The sequence below is a fragment of the Rhinatrema bivittatum genome, chromosome 4 (assembly GCF_901001135.1).
Source record: "Rhinatrema bivittatum chromosome 4, aRhiBiv1.1, whole genome shotgun sequence".
Classification (NCBI taxonomy): Eukaryota; Metazoa; Chordata; class Amphibia; order Gymnophiona; family Rhinatrematidae; genus Rhinatrema; species Rhinatrema bivittatum.
Genome location: NC_042618.1, coordinates 226,627,343 through 226,648,706, shown reverse-complemented (window position 1 = coordinate 226,648,706; position 21,364 = coordinate 226,627,343). Strand labels below are relative to the sequence as shown.

Here is a 21,364-nt window from a genome sequence, read left to right as displayed (position 1 = left end):
CAGCTCACTGCGACTAGATCCTGAACGGAAAGAAAAGGGCCCCCCCCCCCCCCCCCGACACCGCTTTAAGGGTCTTTTCTAAGAGCAATTTTCTGCCTTTTGCCTAGCGGAAAATCTGTCCCCCCCAGCGTATGCTGGTGTAGGCCATACTCCTCATGGCAGCTTGTAACAAAACCTGCTGCTGGAAGTGGCAGAAATCTTTTCAAAATTCCTTTCAACACACTCGGGAAACAGGCCCATTGCCTTATTTCCCCCCCCCCAAATAAAAAGGCACCTGCCCCACCAGTACAGTAACCACGCATCGGTTCATTGGATTTGAAGTGGCAGAAAGACTGAATGTGTTATGGTAAGGGTTGTTTACTTTTTACACACACACACGCACCAGTCACACCCTCAGGACCAGTTTCTGTCTCTCGCACACCAATCATCTCCCCAACCAGTCTCTCTCTCTCTCTCACACACACACACATGCTCTCTCTCTCTCTGAGGCCAATAATCAAAGACATTTACCCGGATAATTCACAAGTTATCCTGTTAAATGGCACATTTTGTATATTCCCCGTACTAATCCAGCTTTTAGCTAGATCATTATCCAGGTAAAATTTAGTTGAATAAGTAAGGGGCATTTTGGGGCCATTCTGAGGTGGAGACGAGTTAGCCAAATGGCTTATCCTGCTAACTCCAATATTTGGATAAGTTATTCGGCTATCTTCAGATGTGGCAGAGAGCAGGTCTAACAATTTCCGGCCTCATGTGGCCAGATAATTTCAGGCTCAACCGGCTATATTCAAAGAATACAGCCAGTTGTGGGAAGTTGCTTAAGTAAAAAAAAAAAAGAGAGAAAGTATAGCAGGCCTAGCAACTATTCCCACCCACCCCAAACCCCTCATAGTCATCTTTAAAATACTATGTTTAAAGAGCCAGCGCTGGCCACCCCTCCTCCTCATGTTTGCTCCCTGGTCGTGCAAAAATGTATCCAAAATTTTCCCTCCCACTGCCTCTTCTTCACCCCAACCCTAACCCTCCCAATTCCTTTAAAATGTAAATCTTCAACCCAGATCTTGGTAGGCTGCGTAATCCAGCACCTGCGCTTCTAGCATTGCTAGGTTAATAGCACATAATGCTAGAAGTGTCGTGCCCGGGTCACGCTAGCAGCTTACCACAATCTAGGCTGATGATTTACAATTTAAAGGTACCAGAAGGGTTAGGGTTGGAGTGGGGGTGTGGGTGGGGGGAGGCTGGTGCTGGCCCTTTAATCTTAGCACCTCTATGTACATAATAAAGTTCAATAATATCTGCTGGCATTACCTAATATTCTATACTCATTTTCTGTTAACAAGGATTGGAATTTGCTGCCATGATGTGTAGCAGGAGTGTGCAATTATTGATTGGCGAATACAGCACTCAGATGTTAGATCCGTGTAGAAAAAGCAACACAATCCCTTGCAGCTATGGCCACTGTTGGTCACATTCAGGAATTTGATGCGGGACAGCCCAATGCCTGGGACTCTTATGCAAAGAGATTGTCATTCTATTTGGAAGCAAACAAGATTGAAAGCCCTGAACAGAAACGGGATGTTCTCTTGATTTGTTTTTGAGGAAAAACATAAGTAACAGCATTGCTAAAAGTCCATTTCTCATCTACTCTATCCATCGCTGTGCAAAGTTTTCCAATCCACATGTGGAATCAATATTATAATGAAAACATTGACACCTGTATTGTGGAACTGCACAGAATCGCGGACCATTGCAAATTCAGCAAATTCTTAATGACATGCTTCATGAGTGTCTAGTCTACAGGATCCAGAATGAAGTACTTCAGCGCCATCTCCTTGTAGAAACCAAATCTGATCCTTCAGCAAAAGGCTTTGATAGCTGAATAGCACTGCAGCACACAAAAGAATTTAGGGTCACAGCGACAGATGAGGACAATATCAGCCACAATAAGGAAGTCAACCCAAGGGCCATGTTTCCAAACTCATGTTTTAGCTGTGGAAGACGTCTTTAATGCTCTGTATGTAGATTTAAAAGGGCAAAGTGTTGTTTTTCTAAAAGGAAAGGCCACATTGAACAAGTGCATATCAAGACTCAGTAGTAAGAGGCATGAGGAAATAAAAATCATCCTGATTCACAAACAAACATGCTTGACACTGCAAGGAGTGATGAGATTGGGAAATTATATCACATCCAGACTGTACAAAACACAGAGTCAAATAATTCAAAAGTGTTATAACAATCCATATCAATGTTCATGAATGTGAAATGGAGGTTGACTCTGGGTCTGGGATGTTAGTTATAGTGAATACACTCTCAAGGAGTTGTTTCCTATTCACAATCCTCTCAAATTGTTCACCCCACAATGCAACCTCTGCAATTATGATGGCCAAAACATTGAGCTCAGAAGAAACTTTGTTATAAATGTGTTCCATAGCTCTTTTCAGTGTAAAGGTTGGCATGAGCCCTTGGTGCGGTGGCGAAGTTGATGCAGCCTTGTCAGCAAACCTATGAGGCCTACGCCATCAGCTAGCGAATGCACCCTGTAGTGGGACAGACTAGAGCTTCACCTATACCAGCCGCCTCTCCCACAGTTTGTGCCCTTGGGTTGAACCCAGGGAGCAAGTCTATGATGCAATCAGAAAAGCGATGTGAGGACAGGACCTCTACCTGCTGCTTGCTAAATACATCAGAAGTTAGAATATTGTGGAGGCAGACCCAGAAACTCTAAGGCAGCTGTCTGGGCCAAGGATACTACAGGTGAGACTTTGATGAGACATTGCTCTTGACAATGAGGACTGCACTGGACTAACTGTAATGTGGTCCAATCACAGTAGGGGCTGATAAAGGGTAAACCATGGTAATCTCGATGATGGCATTAACTGCCTTGGGCATGACACAGAGCGTGATTTGTTCCTTATGTAGAATCCTGGTTTGCATCATCAAGCGTACTATAGCTCTGGTAATATGTCCAGGCAAAGGTTCTCCGTAAACAGACGAGATAGAGAGGAGCATGGCCAATGGAACTGTCAGTATATGGTAGTGGTGGACTAATGCCTCATGGATGAAGCTTTCACCTGCTCTGGTGTCCAGGAATGCAGGCACATCTACCAAGATGTCCCCCAGGGAGAACCGCACTGGTACCAGCAACTGCGGAAAGGTGCAAGGATGACCTAGTATGGCCTCTCCCAACAGACCTAGGTTCTTGAGTTTCCCGATTTATTTGGGCACTGGTTGGCAAAGTGCCCAGAAGCTGCACAATAAAGGCACAGATTGAGACTGTAGCATCGTTATTTCTCTTCTGCAGATATCTTAAATTGGTCAACTTGCATGATTTCTTCTAATGCTGGTCTGGGTTTAGGAGGTAAACATGAGAACACTGGTTGCTGGAAATTCAGGGCAAGACAGGCAGGATGGTGAACCGAGCCTCATTCCTAGGCCCGTTCCTAGAATCTTAGGTCTAGATGGATGGATAGGCTGATTATACCCTCTAGCATCTCAGGCAGGTCCCTGGCAGACAACTCATCCTTTAGAAGCTCTGCAAGTCCTTTCCTGGTTTCAAGATGGCAACTAGATTGTCGCTGCTCACTGTAGTTCCAAGGCCATGGTGTGGGAGTGCACAGCATACTTCCCTATGGACCGAATATCTTGTCTAATCTGAAGGAGTTCAGAGGCCTTGGAGGTGGAGTGGCCAGGTTCATTGAAGATCTGCTGGAATTCCTACAAGAAGTGATTCAGGAGAGGGTCATCTCTTTTGCAGATAGGTGAGGCCCAGGCTAGGATGGAGCCATGCAAACAATGACAGAATATAGGTTGACATAGTCAGTGGGAAACAAAGGGGCTAGAAGTTCAAACTGTATCCAACAATGATTTAAAAGCCTCCACATTTCACTGGATCGCCGTCAAACCTTGGTCGCGGAAAAAGATGCTAGGTGGGTGTAAAAGGCCATACCATGGGTGTTGGAACTAGAGCTGAAGCAGGTCTGGCAGTCATGCCTCAAAGATATCCAGACATGGTGTTCAGCTGATCCCGCTGCTGCTTCTGGAGCTGGTAAACAAGGCCGGCGATGGTGGAGGACTGAGGAGAATCTATCAAGCTCATGGCCTCAGCAGTCTATAAAGGCCTACATGGCAGCTAGCGAATGCACCCTGGAGCAGGACAGACTGGAGCTTCAGCTATACCAGCCGCTTCTCCTGCAGGTTGAGACTTTGAGTTCTAGTGGCTGGCAGTTCTTAGGTGGGTCCCTAGAGCGGAGACAAAAGCAAGAGTCCAATAGCACACCGGGGTCAAAAAAGCAATGGGCAGATAGAATCAGACAGGTCAAGTTCAGAGCAGGCTGTAATCAGACATGGCCAGGTCCAGGTAGAAAGTCAAGTAAAACATGATCAGGTCCAGGCAGAAGGACAAGATACAGAGAGTCAGGCCAAGGGAGGACAAAGACACCCTGAAGACTCTGGATGAGCTGAACAAGACAAAGCTGGATGAGACAGGTTGGACGAAGGACGCAGGAGAAGACAAGGAGAGCAGGTCAAGGCAAGGATGAGGCTGGATGAGGTGAGGCAAGGCAGGAGAAGACAAGATGACGATGCAGAAACTCGGGAATGCTGGCAACATGCACTGCAAAGCAGGAGACCCACCGATGAAGCAAAGGTGAGCCATCAGAGGAGCCCTTATATAGGAAGGGCTGGCTGATGTCATCAGAGAGTGCCGCAGGGACATTCCTACTATGGGCCCTTTAAGACTGGGTATTGCTCGTGTGTGCTGAAGGAGGCTGAGTTGTGGCAGCATGGTGGAATGGGAGGCTGGATCCTGGCAGCATCGGGGGGTGAGTGCCATGAATCCTAACATTCATACCTTTATGAAGAGTATTCAAGATGTCCATATCATCACTGATGGGCATTTCAAAAGCATCATGGATGAAGCCCCTCAATTGTTTTCTGAGGGGCTGGGAGCCTACAAGGCACCAGAAGTGCCATTGCACATGGACCCAGCTGTTGCATTCGTTCACCGGAAGGTCAGGAATGTGCCTTTTGCGATATGCCCTAAGATCGAAGCAGAAATCGAGCATCTCATAGCACAAGGTATCCTGGAAGCAATTACACACACGCAAAAATGGGCCACCCAAATTGTACTAATGCTAAAGCAAAATGGAGATGTGCAGATCTGCAGAGAATATAAGTGCATCATTAATAGGGCACTTAAAGATCACCCACACCATGTGCCTGCTGTTAAACTCCTCGGCATGCTAGCTGGAGAGAATGTCTTTGCAAAATTTGACCTTGCATAAGCCCACCAGCGACTGATTGTGGATGAAGAAGCTGTGGGTGCCAGACCATCATTACTCTTCGTGCAGCTTTCTGAGTTAAACATCTCCAATTCAGAATCTGTTGCACCATGCATCTTTAAATGCTTCATAGAAACACTGTTAGCTGGCACGTCCGGGGCTGTGCCCTTCTTGATGATGTCTTGGTCAGGGGAACTTTGAAGGACAAACGCTCTGTGCAGCGCAGGGAAATTAAACACCTATTTGAGAAGTCGGGTATTTGAGGGAAGAAAGATAAATGTGAAACTTGGATTATCAGTGCCTCTTTTTGCGCTACCGATTTGATGCTTCAGAAATTCATTCTATGGAAGTCAAGGTAAAGGCAATTTAAAAATAAAGTTAGTTCATTTTTGGGAATGTTCAACTTCTATCATATATTTCTTCCACAAAAGGTGATACTTATTAAACTGCTACACAGCCTTCTCCATAAAGGGGAGCCATGGCCCATCAACAGGCTGATGCCTTCAGCAGTATGGATACTAGACTTTGTTGTTCCACCTCTGGCTGAGGTTTTGATGCAAGAGTTTATTCCTGATGCTCCCCTCCAGGCTGACCAAATAGCTAGGCTGATTGCAAAGTACCCTGCCTGCCTCATATCCTGAACTGGGACAGGAGGGGATGGTCAAGTGGTAAAGTGCCTGAAGATTTCAGACCATTTTATATTTTCTGGCAGGCACCATGAACTATCAGCCCAGAAGGAAGGTCTCCTTTGGGAAAACTGTGTTGTTACTCCAAGATAAGGTCATCAGGTCATTCTAGCCATGTTGCATATCAAATTTGCACATATTGAATCTAATAAGGATAATTTACATATTTTGACTACCCTGACAACCAGACCAGTCAATAGCCCTGACCACCTAACTTGTGCAGCTCTGATTTAGAATGTCAAGGAAATTTGTGATTGGGAGACCATAAATGATCACAGGGTCATATGTAACCAATCACTCTTCTTGAATTCTCCAAGTCATTGCTTCACACTGAATAAACCACAAGAGGTCACAAGTAATGAAGCTCTGAGGCTATCAACAAACACTTTGCTTCCTATCTACCATGCTGGGCAGAGAAATACTATTGAACATCTGATCTTATTTCTCTTGTAGATGATGCTCTCTCTTATTGGGTACGTATCTACATATCTTTATAGGAAATTCTTATATTGAGAAATGTTGGCATCTTTCCCAGGGCTGGTGCAAGAGCATTAGGCCAGTGCCCTAAGAGAACCTTGAGACATGTGCACTCCCACTCCACATAAACAATTCTCTTTTAAAAATTAACATTGTGCATTCATTTCATTTCCATTTATCACTGGTCTTCATGATCTATTCAAGGTGACTTACAACTAAAACACCATACTTAAACAAAAACAACCAAATATAAATAATCAGTATCACAATATATTACAACATATACATCAACAGTGCATAAAATTCATGCCCTCAAGTTCCTTTCACCTCATCATTAAAACACTTCTTAAAACCAAAGGGAGTAATTTTCAAAAGCATTTACAAGCTTAAAACTAGGTTTTATACATGTAAATGAACTATACCTGTATAAGTGGGCTTTTGAAAATTGCTACAACACATGCCATTGAATTGTCAATAGGTTTTACCCATGTTAAAAGCACTTAACACGGGTAAATGGGCTTCTGAAACTTTCTATCATAGTATGTTACATTTATATGCATCACGCCTTTGTAAATTACCTCCAAAACGTATACCTTTCTCTCATCAAGTAACTCACATATCGATATCAGTATCTATCCTTCCCATACTATTAATTCCTCAAATGTCTGGAGAAAAAGCCATGCCTTCATTTAATTACAATGACGTGAATAGTCCTACTGGAACAGTCTGCATTTATAGTAGCAGGTTTATTTTAAAAACAGCACACAAATATAAAGACAAAGTACAGTCTTCTGAAGTAAAACTATCGCTTACTATGCCTATATTCTATTTGCTGATGTACATTTCTATATTAATCACAGAAGGGCCATCATATGCACGGGCGATAAGGTTATATAATTAAGCCAAATCAAATGCCTCCTCATTTATAATAATAGGTCCTATAATTTTTATAAATTGCACTAAAAACATCCATCCATGAAATTTTCATTAAATCACACAATACTGTGAACAGTATGATTATCTAATGAAGACCGTATAAATTCATTCAAACACATCTACTTGTCTTCATTGCTTTCTATTACATATACAGAAGTGATGCCTTAAAAACGCAACATGTTTCCAACACTGGCATAGCGTTTCGAATCGGAGTTCTTCGGGCCTTTTAAAATTTTCAGTGTTAAGTTATCTTCATGATCAGATTTTAATTCAGTACTCTCTGCAATAGTGACACATAAGAATGAATAAACTGCCTATATTGATGCAAACCTCCTGTTGCGCCCGTCGGTTACAGGTGGCTGTGACCTTTGCTGCTCACCTCCTTTCTGTCGGGCTGATACAGTAAAATCACGGGAGAGCGCCTGCTCTCCCAGCACGCGCACAGACCACTCTCCTGTGCGCACGATACAGTATTTTAATTTATTTACAGTAAAATCACGGGAGAGCGCCTGCTCTCCCAGCACGCGCACAGACCACTCTCCTGTGCGCACGATACAGTATTTTAATTTATTAAAATTAGGGCCGGCGGTAAAAAGAGGCGCTAGGGACACTAGTGCGTCCCTAGCGCCTCTTTTTTGACAGGAGCGGCGGCTGTCAGCGGGTTTCACAGCTGACGCTCAAATTTTGCCGGCGTCGGTTCTCGAGCCCGCTGACAGCCACGGGTTCGGAAAGTGGACGCCGGCAAAATTGAGTGTCCGGTTTTCGACCCGCGAGCCTATTTCAAATTTTTTTTTCTATTTTTTTTTTTTACTTTTTTTAACTTTCGGGACCTCCGACTTAATATCGCCATGATATTAAGTCAGAGGGTGCACAGTAAAGCAGTTTTTACTGCTTTTCTGTGCACTTTCCCAGTGCCCGGAGAAATTAGCGCCTACCTTTGGGTAGGCGCTAATTTCTGAAAGTAAAATGTGCGGCTTGACGTCACCCACTTACCATATTTAAACTCAGCTGACCTCTTGCTATACGAGTTAGCAAGGATTCCTTCCTGCTACTTCCGCCACACTGAGACTTCGTCTCTCTGAGTGTCCTAGGTATTCGCTCCTCAGGGGCTTTGCCACACTCAGGGCTATCTGTTCCTCAGAGAGCCATTTCTCTTTCTCTCTTTCCAGTGAGTCCTCCATCATTCCTGAATGACCCTCGCTGTTCTTCTATTGGACCTCCTTGGTGCCTGATCTTCCATCTACGACTACAGTACCGGTGTGAGTACACTATCTGCTCTACTACCGTTGTGGCACGGATTCTCGGGTTACCCCGCTTGCGGCCACTACCGGATCCCCTCTGTCTTGTGTATGTCATCGGCTTCCGGCCTACCCCGCGCTGCAAACCACTACCGGAATTGCCAGCACAAGCTACGCCTAGAGAAGGTATTCACCGAACCACTCTGCACTGCGGACTACTATCTGGACTGACTTCATTGATCCGCTCCTCGGATTGCCATCAGCTGTATAAATAAAGTTATTCCTCTGTTGTCCTTTACTGCTGAGACCTTGCCTGTTGTGGTAAGGGCCCACAGGGCTCCTCCCTGTGGGCAGAGTCTCCAATCTCCACAACCCAAGGACCCACTTCTCGTTCAAAGACACACCGAACATAACACCTCCATAGGTAAAAAATTACCTGCAGGGATTTGCACCAATGCAGGCAGTCTATTTATTGCCCTCTATGTGTATAGATGGCATGCCACTAACGTGGCAAACTTTACACTGCCAGTTTGCACTACCTAAATTAATATGTGCATATTTAACCCTATAAGCTTAATGGGGTGAGATCATGAATGGAGACCAATAACAGAGGTATAATCTGCTCAGTCTGTGCTATCTGGTCATTCATAAAGAATTCATATTTTGTAGGGCCTGACCTCCCAGCACAGACACGAGATATCCCGGCACCTGCATGGAATAAGTTGAAAAGAAAATGACTTTGGGTTGCATAGCACTGAACATTAGCCGGGGGCAGGCTCAAATTCAAAGACTTTTCCTTCCCTTTTATAATGTTTAATAAGGTTTCCTTTTACCAAAACACTTCACCCAGGGAGGAGACTGAAGCCAAGGTTCTGTCCAGAAGTACAATGTCCTCATATCAAACTGATCTTTCCAGTTTAAGTTACAGTTCTGCTGAAAGCTGCTTCAACTTCTTGGCTACACTTTCCTGGCAAGGTTATTTTTGTAAACACAGCATACAGCGCCATTAACATCATGCAGATCAAGCCAAAAGGGACAACATTCAGATTCATCAACCCTTATTGCGGTAGCCTTGTTTCCCTTCCGTGGATATCAGTCTTTTACAGTGATCCTACCAAGTGTGGTTCGTCTCAAGAGTATCATATTCCTTGTGAATATATCATTTGAAAACTACATTCAGCAGTCAAATAAAGGCACTAAAGAGCAGACACATAACAGCAAGTAAACGTAACATGCCCTTGAATTTTTACCCCATGTCTCCTGCAGTCATGGGGTGCAATTTGTTTAGTGTCCTTGTTCTCAGTGTCAAAATACTGAGAAACATTTAGCTGGACGAAGTTATCAGCTAAATGAATATTTGGGTACTTGGCTATATTTTAGCCAGCTTTCTTATTATCTACCTACAATTTAGCTGAATAACTCAGGGAGGAGTTATGGTAGCTGGCTTAAGTTATCTGGCTAACTCGGATGTTCAGATTTAGCCAGATAATTTATCCGGCTAAGTCTGGTCAGGCCAAAGAGTGGTCCTAAAGTTAGCCTGATAAAGTTAGCTGGTTACCTTTCAGATAGCCAGCTATATTCAATAGTGCAGCTGCACTCTCAGTCAGCAAAAAAAACCTGGTACACCACTGATCTAAAAAATGACCTTAGAAGTAAAGAAAGAACCTGGCGCAAAAACCCTAGCCCTAAGCAAGCAGCCATTTACAAATCTACACTACACGCCTACAGACTCTCTACCCTCCAAACTAAGCGCGATTATTACTCTGCAAAAATCCATAATTACCAATTCAACGCAAATGCTTTATTCTCGTATGTGGCAGAACTCACTAAATCTACCCCCCCCCCCCGCCACAGATGAACAAGACAATAGCAAATGCGAAGAACTTGCCCTCTATTTCAAAAATAAAATATCAAACCTCCTTCTACGCTTCCCTTCCAACGCCTCTCCAGCCAATCCTCTCCCCAAAAATCCCAACCTCAAATTCGAGTTTCTCGATTTAACCTCCGCCAAGGAAAACAAATCCATTAAAAAAAAAAATCAAACCTGCTACATACACCTCTGACACTATCCCCACTAAAGCACTCCTCTCCATTCCTTCCATCATCGCAAAACCCCTGTCCGACATTATCAACTGCTCCCTCTCCCATGGCAAAGTCCCAGACCCCCTCAAACTTGCTGTTGTCAAGCCTCTTCTCAAAAAACCTACCCTTGACCCCACCAACCCTTCAAACTACCATCCTATCTCTTACCTTCCCTTCATATCTAAAAATATGGAAAAGATAGTCAATTCACAGCTCTCTGACTATCTGAAAGACTATAATATTCTCCACCCCTCTCAATTCGGCTTCCGTAAGTCTCGTAACACGGAAAGCCTATTACTTTCACTGACTGACACTCTCCTCAAGGGCATGGACCAAGGACAATTCTTTATCCTTGCCCTTCTTGACATTTCATCTGCCTTCGATACCATCAGTCACAAAATCCTCCTCACCCGCCTAACTGAAATTGGCATCTCAGGCACAGCCATCCACTGGTTCTCTTCCTACCTCAATAACAGAGGCTACGCTGTAAAAATTGCAAACTCCGAATCATCACACATCCCCCTTACCCAAGGCGTCCCACAGGGCTCTTCACTATCCTTCATGCTCTTTAATATATACCTGTTACCGCTCTGCCACCTCCTCTCTGACCTTGGTCTTAAGTTTTTCTTATATGCAGACGATGTCCAAATCCTCATCCCTATCCCTCACCAAATCTCTTAAGTTTTGGGAAACATGCCTCGTCTCCATTAACTCCCTACTCTCTAACCTCCGCCTTGCTTTAAACTCCTCCAAAACTGAACTCCTCATCATTTCAAATCACCCTGACCGCACACCACCATCTGCTTGTGACCTCACCCTCCCCTCTAATGCTTTTCCCTACTTCGTGCGAGATCTTGGTGTCTCCCTAGACCACCAACTAAACTTCAAAAACCACATTAACACAATCATAAAGGGAGGATTCTTCAAGCTCCATATCCTCAAAAAAACTTAAACCCCTACTCCATTCGCAAGACTTCCGCACAGTCCTGCAAGTGACAATGCTATCAAAAATGGATTACTGCAATTCCTTACTTCTAGGCCTTCCCTACTCTACTATTAGACCCCTGCAAATGTTACAGAATGCTATGGCAAGAATCCTTACAAAAACACGTAAAGCAGATCACATTACCCCTATTCTCAAGGAACTCCATTGGCTTCCCATCTCCTCCCGCATCAGATACAAAACCCTCACCATTATTCACAACTCTCTGCACAACCACAATCACTCCTGGCTTGAAGATGCTCTTCGATTCCACTCCTCCAATCGTCCTACTAGAACCACACTCTCAGGAACCCTCCACACCCCTTCCCTTAAATGTGCTCACCACACTTCCACCAGAGAAAGAGCCCTATCCATTGCAGGCCCCTCCCTCTGGAACACTATGCCACTTGAGCTCTGACTAGAACCATGCATTCGGAAATTCAAAACAGGGGTTAAAATATGGCTCTTTAAAATGGCCTACCCTGATCCGGATCCCACGTAGTCCCCCTGCTCCCTCTACTCCTTCAGAGAAAGAGCCCTTGTTATTAACGTACTCATAGCCTTCTCCTTTATTCCTTTTAATTATCCTCTGCTTTGTCTCCCATTTCGCTGCACCTCCTTATATACCCCCTTATTTCCCTATACCCCCTTTCCCCTGTCCTCAAACCCTTCTTTTTCCCTATAGCATCCATTTATACCCCATTTTATTTACCCCCCCGCTTTCCTTTAACCCTTACTTTTCCCTTTAGCAATCCTGCTAGTCTATACATAGTTGCCTTTCCTAATGTATAATTTGTAATGTCATATATAGTGTCTCCTGTATGTACTAGTTAAAGATAATATATATGACTGTATATAATACTTTTTGTTATTATTGTATATAATACATTTTGGAGTGTATAATTTATATAAGGTTATCCACAGTGGATAAGGTTATACACAGTCCCTTACTGAGTGTATAATTTGCAATGCTACTTATTATGTTTTCTCTGTTGTTTTCCATTAGGTACTGTTCCTTTTCCCCTCTCTTCTCTCGCCCCTTCTCTCTTCCTATCTGCTCCCTCTTCCCCCCACCCTGGGTTTTTGTAATTTCCTCCTTCAGTTATATTGTAAACCGGCATGATGTACCCATGAATGTCGATATATAAAAGCTAATAAATAAATAAATAAAATATCTCCAAAGTATCTGAAAGTGACTGGATATAGACCTCTTACAGAACTATATACTAAGCTGTGTTAAAATTGTTCATTAACGCAGATCTTGTAAAGGGAAATGGCACAAACATCTACACTAGTATGGTACAGACCTGCGACACAGGCAGAAGAATTGGGACAGAGATCCAAAAAGTGGAATGGAAGGGAGAAGTGGTGGTGGGAAATTTTAACCTGCGTGATGTAAATATCTTGTCTGATAAATCAAACAAGCACAGAGATCCTGAACTCCCTTCAAGGGGCTCTCTTCACACAAATGGTACGGGAACCCATGAGGGAAAAGGCAATAATGAAATTGGCACTTACAAACGGAAGAAATATTTCTAATGTCCAGGCAGGTGACAGCAAGTAAAAGTATGGTCTAAGTTATCTATGCCAAGAGTATGCAGTTCAGGAGTGCCTTGGGATCATTCCCATCAGCAGTTCTATTAAACATTGTTATGTTCCTTGTTTGCCAATTGTTTTTCTCTATTAACGCTGAGTGTACGTCAATGATCTGCAGCTTTTCTTTACAACTGAATCTTCCGATGGTATGGTCCTTGCCAAAGTAATAGATTGTCTTAGTAAATTGCAAGACTGACTTAAGAATAATTTACTGAAATTTAACTTACCCAAGACTGAAGTGATGGCTATAAACCAAGCTACAACAAATATACAGGATAACCAGATTAAACTAGGAGATTTAATTCTTCCATTACAAAAAGAAATTCATAATCTTTGATCAAAATCTTACAATGAAAACCCAGGGGCAAGCATTGCCCGCACCACATTTTTTAAGCTAAGGACTGTGAAGAGATTGAGGACTATGCCGTCTTTTCTTGACTTTTGATCAGATGTTCAGACTCTGGTCAACCAAAAATAGGAGGGCTAAAGGTAACCCCAACAATAAATACCTAAGACCAAACAAGGGGAACCAAACAAAAATGAAACCGGTCAGCAGTGAAAACTAAAAGGAAGGTGTCAGCAAGTCTGACGATGTATCCTGCAATAATAGGCAAAGGCCCATCCAGTTATTTCGATCAACCACCTTTCTAAATGTCTGCAAATATTTTAGAAGCTTTTTGTGTAGCATATAAAAATACAAGTCACAATTGAAAGTCGAAATTAACCCAACATGGCCGGTGTTTCGCTGTAACCAGCTTCCTCAGGGGTTGGCTAACAATCAGCAAAAAGATGGTTGTCATTCACGACGGCCCAATGGCCTCATTAAAACGTCAATGATCGAAGTGACTGGATGGTCCTTTGCTTATTATTGCAGGATACATGGTCAGGCTTCCTGACACCTTTCTTTTAGTTTTCACTGCTGACCATTACTGTTTGATTTTTTTGTTTGGTTCCCCTTGTTCAGGCTCTAGTCAAGCCAGGTGTAGACTACTGTAATGCAGTACATATTGTGATATTCCTGGCACATTGCTCCATGTGCTGCAAATAATTCAGCATGTTGTTGCAAGGCTGAAACTTCATATTTCTTACAATGCTCATATTATTCCTACACTTAAAAGTTTGTGTTGGTGGCCCACTACTTTGTAGATAAAATTCAAATTGTTATGCATTGTTAGGCAGTTCATAATCAAGGTGCTGAGCTTTTATGTGATTTAATCTGGAGGAGGTACCTTAAAGAGGAACTGGCAGAGTGGGAGGACGCAGGTGAAGTAGAAGAGCAGCGAACTAATCTAAAAGGAGCTATAGAAAGAGCAATAAATCTTTTATGTTAAGTAAAGAAATGTAAGATTAAAAAGAAATCAGTATGGTTTTCAGAAGAGGTAGCTGAAAAATTAAGGGGAAAAAAAAACAAATTAGCAAAGGATCTCAGAAAAAAGGCAGACAGAAGACAATATCTACTAAAACCGAATGAGACAAGGAAGGTAAGTCAGAATGGCAAAGATGGTGGGAAAGTTTGGGGAGACTCTTCTGAAGGACTGGAAAATGAAAAAAAATCAGAGAGTTGTGGGATATGAGGCAGCACAGTATTACGAAAGGGAAATCATATCAGACAAATCTGACATTATTTCAATTAGCGTGACCAGAGAATTAGATTGGAAGTGGGAGCTGGATGTGGTGAAACTTGGGATTTCAAGCAAAGCTTTTCATGCTCTTCTATACAGGAGGGGTGGGGGTTCCTGAAGGTGGTGGGATTGGATTAGAAACTGGTTGAGTGTAGCAGTGTGGTAACTTGGCGATAGTGGCTTGAGAAACAGCCAAAAGGAATAAGGAGGCAGAATCTGGCTGTTTTTTTTATGTGCAATCTATTTACAGTGGAAGAAAAGTCAAACAAACAAATGCAGCTCACCTTAAGCTTAGGAAGCACACAGACATCACACATAGCAGGTCTTTGCATAGAATGGGTTCCTGTCTGCTCCCTGAGGCCTCCCTAACTCTTCTAGGCCCATGGTTCTTGTACACTGGTGGGTCTGGATCTTAAGGAAGACAGGTCCCTTAAGGTGGTCTGAGGGAGTTTTCTATAGACTCCTCACATACCCTCCCCTCTCAACTCACCTTTATTCAGGTGAGCGCATGCCTGTACCTGGGCTACCTCTCAGGACAGGAAATCCGCATTGGTGTTTTCCTTTCCTGCCCTATGCTGTATTTTGTAGGTGAAGGGCTGTAGGGACAGGAACTCTCATCACCCTCGCATTGGACTCCTTATTTCTATTTATCCAAAGAAGCAGTTGGTGGTCTGTTACGAGTGTGAACTGCTGTCCCAGCAGGAAGTAGCATAAGGCCTCTAGGGCTCGCTTGACTGCCAAGGCTTCCTTTTCAACTGTTGCATAATACCTTTTCCATGGCCATCAGTTTCCGGCTAATGTATACGACAAGCCTACTTCTGAGGCATCGGTTGACACCATGAAGGGTCTGGTGAAGTCTGGACTTATCAGGATTGGTTCGGAGCATAACGCCTCTTTCAGAGTTCAGAAGGCCTTCTCTGCTTCAGCTGACCACTTAGACCTTCTCCAATAGTCTTGTGAGAGGCTCCGCCTTCTCTGAATAATGGGAGATAAATCTTTTATAGTACCCCATTATACCTAGGACTGCTTTCACTTTTGCATTTGTTTGTGGGACTGATACCTGGGTGATCGCCTCAATCTTCCGGGTCTGTGGATGAACCTTGCCCTTGCCCAGGATATAGACAAGATATTAGACTTCTTGCCCCCTAAGAAGCCCTTCTTAGGGTTGGTCAGCAATCCTGCTTTCCTTAGACTGGTTAGCATGGCCTGGAGTTGGCTTAGGTGTGTCTTTCAATCTGAGCTGTATTCCACAGTGTCATCTAAACAGGCACCTTGGTACCCTTGATATGGGCAGAGCAGGCAGTTGACCAAGTATCAAAACATTATGGGGGAGTCCAAAAGGGAGGATGGTGAATGGGAAAAGTCCCCTGGGCATCAAGAATGCAAGTTTCTCCTTCACTGCTGGCGTGACAGGCACCTGCCAATACCCTTTTGTAAGGTCCAGGATACAGATGAACTGGGCTGATCTCAGACATTCAATCAGCTCATCCATGCGAGGCATCGAGTATGCATCAAGCTTTGAGACCTTTAAAGTTAATGCAGAGCCTTATGCTGCCATCTGGCCATCAGCACCAACACTATTGGTGTGGACCAATCACTGTTAGACTCCTCTATAACTTTGAGCCGGAGCATCTCCTTCACTTTGGTCTTAATGACGTGGCGTCTGGCCTCAGGAATCTGATATGGTCATTGCCTCACAATAACTCCAGGAAACATAAGGACGTCATGCTGCACTAGGTGTGTACGATATGCTACGTTTGATCTAGCATAGATCTCCTTGTTTTGCTTCACCAGCTACTTTAAGTTGGCTGGCTGTGCAGTGGACAGATGCTCTTCGAAAGGAATCTGGATTTGGTCCACTTCAGGTATGACCTCTGGACCAAACTCTTCTTCTTGTACCACTCCACACCCATGTGGAACCCACTTCCTAAGAAGGTTAAAATGGTAGGTCTGAGTTTTCTTTCATTTATCAGGCTGAGCTATGTTGTAATCCATGGGCCCTGTTTTCTCCAAAACTTCATAGGGCTCTTGCCAACAGGCTCATAACTTGCTTTCCGAAAAGGGGAAGAGGAAAAGGATTAGTTCCCCGGCTGGAATATTCTTTGGACCATGGGGTGATTATAAGTTCAGGTTTGGGTAGACTGAGCCTTGTCTAGACCCAGGCAGGCTGCCTCTCCAGCTTTTTTTTAGGCGATTCTGCACTCTGAGAACGTAATCCATGAGGTTCTGCCCAGGATTTTCTTCATTTTCCCATTTTTGAGCTGTGTCCAAAATTTATTTCTGCCTCCTCCTATGCAATAATTCAAAAGTCAAAAACCCCATCAAGCTCTGGGGCACTTCATGAACAACACATAGGGCAGCAAGGAGTCCCAGTTCTTGCCATCTTCATCCACAAATATTTTCAACATTTGTTTGAGTGTCTGGCTGAAGCACTCAAAGAGGCCATCAGTCTGCGGGTGATATACAAGGTGTGCAGAGTCTTTACATTAAGCAAGATATAGAGTTGTTTCATTGCCCTGGACCCAAATAGGGTCCCCTGATCCTTGGGCAGCCCAAGTTGTGAAAAACCTTCCATTAGGGTGGTTGCCACCATTGGAGACTTCATGTTCTGTAGCAGTACTGCCTTTGGATATCTTGTGGCATAGTCCAGAATGTCGAGGATGTACTTATTTCTTCAAGTAGATCTCTTTAGTGACCCCACAAGATCCATACCCACCCTTTCAAAAAGGGTCTCAATTATGGGCATTGGTATGAGAGGTGCCATCTGTACACCGGCAGGCTTTGTGAGTTGACAAGTAGGGTAGGACCAATAATACAACTGGGTCGGTTTATGTACATCCAGCCAATAGAATTGTGCCAATATTTTCTCCCGGGTCTTTTCCTCTCCCAGGTGACCCCCTTAAAGAACTCATCCTCCCTTTGGGCCCACCTGAAGCTCCCCGGGTCACCTCCTTTTTCCCACTCAAAAGGGCCAGGTAAGATATTTTGAGTGGATGGTTGTTCTTCCCCCGACTCTGATCCCTCCTCCCCAGCTGCCTCTAAATTAGCAGCATAAGTGTATTTGTTCTGTTGGTGCTGCCTCCAGGACTTAGGAATCTTGGAGTCTTTATGATAGAAATCTGGATCATCCAAGGGAAAACATTCTAGAAAGTCCAATTCTTCATTGTTGTGGCTGGTTGCAGAACCTCTTAAATTTTGGACAGTCCCATCCTATGACCATGGGGTAGGATAGCCAAGGAAAACTCCCACAATTTTATCTTGGCTGACTGGGGGTCTTCAATTGTACCTGGTTTGTTGGATACTCCCGTTTGTCCCCTGTATGCATGCCAGGGTCACTACTCTGTCATAGTCAATCTGGACTTGCTTCACTAATTCTCTTCGATTGAGTATTTTCACACTCTCACACTCTTAGAGTGCGATGCTTGGGTTGGAATGCTATCTATCCCAACTGCAATCACAAAAGCAGAGACTTCCTGGCTGAGGACATCCATGACATTTCAAAAGTGTGGGGCCACGGCACGGGTTCATCTACCCTGAGGGAACAGTCTCTGGTAAAATGGCTGATGGTTGTGGTTGAGGTGGAAAGTCCAGCTGGACTTGTGCTACAGGATGTTGGGGCCTCTGGCTCTTAGGACTCCATTGTGTTCCTCTCTGGTTGAGTGGCTTCTCTGGGAACTGTGGTGACTCAGGCTTAGTCTGGGCCTGATAATAGGCCTTCACTACTCCAGTGCCTTTTCAACCATAGGTTTGGATGTTGGCAGACCCACTGTCTCATAGGCCATTCTAGGCTGTCTAGAAATTGTCCTAGCAGAAACGCTTGGCTACCTTCACCCTAGTTTTCCCTTCTGGGTGCTGCCACTTCCAAGCAACATCTTTAAGTCTGTGAATTAGATTGCTTGGGTTTTCTCCAGCCTGCAGAACTCCCCATCGAAATCATTGTCAGTAGGCTTCTGGGATGAGTCCCACTCTCTCTATAATGGTGGTCTTGAATTCCTGGTATGTGGCCCACTCTTCTGGATTAGTAGTTTGGAAGACGTCTTGATTACTCCTGGTGAGTAGATTCCCTAGATAGGTAGTCTATCCATCCTCTGGCCAGCCTGTCAGAGGAGCTGGATGCTCAAATTTTTCAGGAAACCATCACGGTCTTTTCCTGGGGTCATCTTAAGTAGTATCAGTGACATGGAAGGTGGACTGGTTACAGTGTTTGCACAGCTTGTGCTATCTGTGTTAGCACTGTATGCTGCTGCATTACCTTCTCTCGCAATACCTGCTGCTGATGAATTTGCTTTTGCAGCACGTTGTGTAATTGTTGCTGCCCTGCAGCAAGACCCTGGATCACCTGCTCCATCTTCCTTGCTTACCAAGCTGCCTCCAAACTACATACCTCTCCAGGGAAAGGAAAGGAGGGGGGAACAAAAAAAACACCTGCTGGCTTGTCCAGCCCTTAGTCACTGCTTGACCCCTAACTACACAGGTGGGGCTAGCCCTCTTGGCCTGTTGTACGAAAGCTGGGTGAGTGGAACTGGGAGGCCCCAGGAAAAAGAAAAAAAATCTGCAGGGTTTTATTTTCTTCCGATGTGGGGGCTGTGGGCTGTTGCCTGTGCTTCCCGCCCCGTAGGCAAGAGATCCCACCTCTGCCACCATATGTGATAACTTGGCAATAGTGGCTTAGAAAGCAGGCAGAAGGAATAAGGAAGCAGACTCTGGCTGTTTCCTTTATGTGCAATTTATTTACAGTGAAAGAAAAGAAAAACAAACAAATGCAGTTCACCTTAACTTCGGGTAGCACACCAACATCACACATAGCATGTCTTTGTATAGAATGAGTTCCTGATTGCTCCCCGGGGCCTCTCTAACCTTTCTAGGTCTTGAGTTCTTGTACATTGGTGAGAGGTTCCTCCTTTCACCCAGGATTCCTACGGTCTGGATCTTAAGTAAGACCAGGTGTGACAGCTGTGCCAGGTCCCTTAAGGTGGTCTGAGGGAGTTTCCTACAGACTTCCTCACAAGTGGTAAATGTGGTTGATTTCAAAGAAATAAAGGTGATGAGTGGAGTGGCTTTAGGGATTTCTCCTGGGGGGAGGGAGGGAGGGGGAAAGGGGGTGGGGAAATTCTGTTTAATATCTTTGTAAACGATGTAGGAAAGAGGAAAGTCTTGTCTTTTTTTTTCAGATGACACTAAGATCTGCAACAGAGTGGTCACCTCTAAGACAGTAGAGAGCATGAGAAGTGATCTCAGAAATCTGGAGGAGTGGTTGACAGCTAAGTTTCAGTACCAAAAAAATGCAGTTACGCATTTGGGGTGCACAAATCCGAGGGAGCGGTATATGTTGGGAGACACTGATGTATATAAAGCAGAGGAAAAAACTCTAGGGGTTATTATAATCATGATTTCAACGTAGCAAAACAGTGCCACAAGGAAGTGTTGAAAGTCATAGGAATGCTAGAGTGCACAGTGAAAGGCTATTTGAAAAAAAATGAAATGGTTATACCATTGCAAAGGTCATTAGTGATACCCCAATTAGAGTACTGTGTCCAGTTCTGGAGGCAATTACCTTTGGAAGGATACAGACAGATTGGTGGCAATCCAGAGAAGGGCTACCAAAATGGTGCAGGGTATGCACCAAAAGCCTTAGGAGATTAGACTTAAAGATTTAAACATGTATAGCCAGAGGAGAAGAGAGACAGGGGAGATATGATAGAAACATTCAACTACTAGAAAGGTAACAATAACACACAAGAAAGCAATAGAAAGCAACAAAAAGCAAGTTCGATGATAAAGGGTCAGGATACAAGGCTCCGAGGGGGTTAAACTCAGAAGCAAGGCCAGGAAGTATATTTTTCGTGGAAATGGTAACGGATGCCTTCAACTCCCTCCTGGAGCAGGTGGTAGAGGCTAAAACAGGTAACAGAGAACAAGAAGGCCACTGGATAGACACAAAAGAGCTGTAGTTGCAAAAAAAAAAAAAAAAAAAAGTGAAGAGGTGATAGTGGCGTGTTTTTACACGCCCAACCAGATGGTATTAGTATGTTTTTACGTGCCCTACCAGCTGCAAATAGAGTAATAACTAGAAGTCCTGGTGGAACTGCAGCCATTCATGTAGCCGAGTCTGTTGGGCAGGCTATGGTACTCCGTGTGTTGACTGGGATGATGAAGCTGGCTGGTGGTGGCGGCGGGTTATCGTTCTGAAAGGTTACATGGACCTGAGCTAGGATAGGTTTCAGGCAACAGCAGCTCTAAATAACAAACTCTTGTGATTAGACAAGAGGAAGGGAGGAGTGATGGCCATGAAAGATTATAGGGGATCTTGCAAATTCATCTACCCAAGAAGGTGGATTATAAATAAGAATGAGAACAAACTGTTCTGGATAGGGAGCAATGTCTTACAAGCAATCACGCTGTGTGGTTGGCAGATAGGATACAACTGGGCAGACTGGATAGACCAATTGGTCTTTTTCTGCCATCA

The 21,364-nt window shown here is 44.1% G+C and overlaps 1 protein-coding gene across 2 annotated transcripts in view; it reads right to left on the bottom strand.

Moving 5' to 3' along the window:
* The window catches only part of ETV6 (ETS variant 6), a 249,449-nt gene that overhangs the window by 17,685 nt on the left and 210,400 nt on the right, over positions 1 to 21,364 (bottom strand). The window lies entirely within an intron of this gene.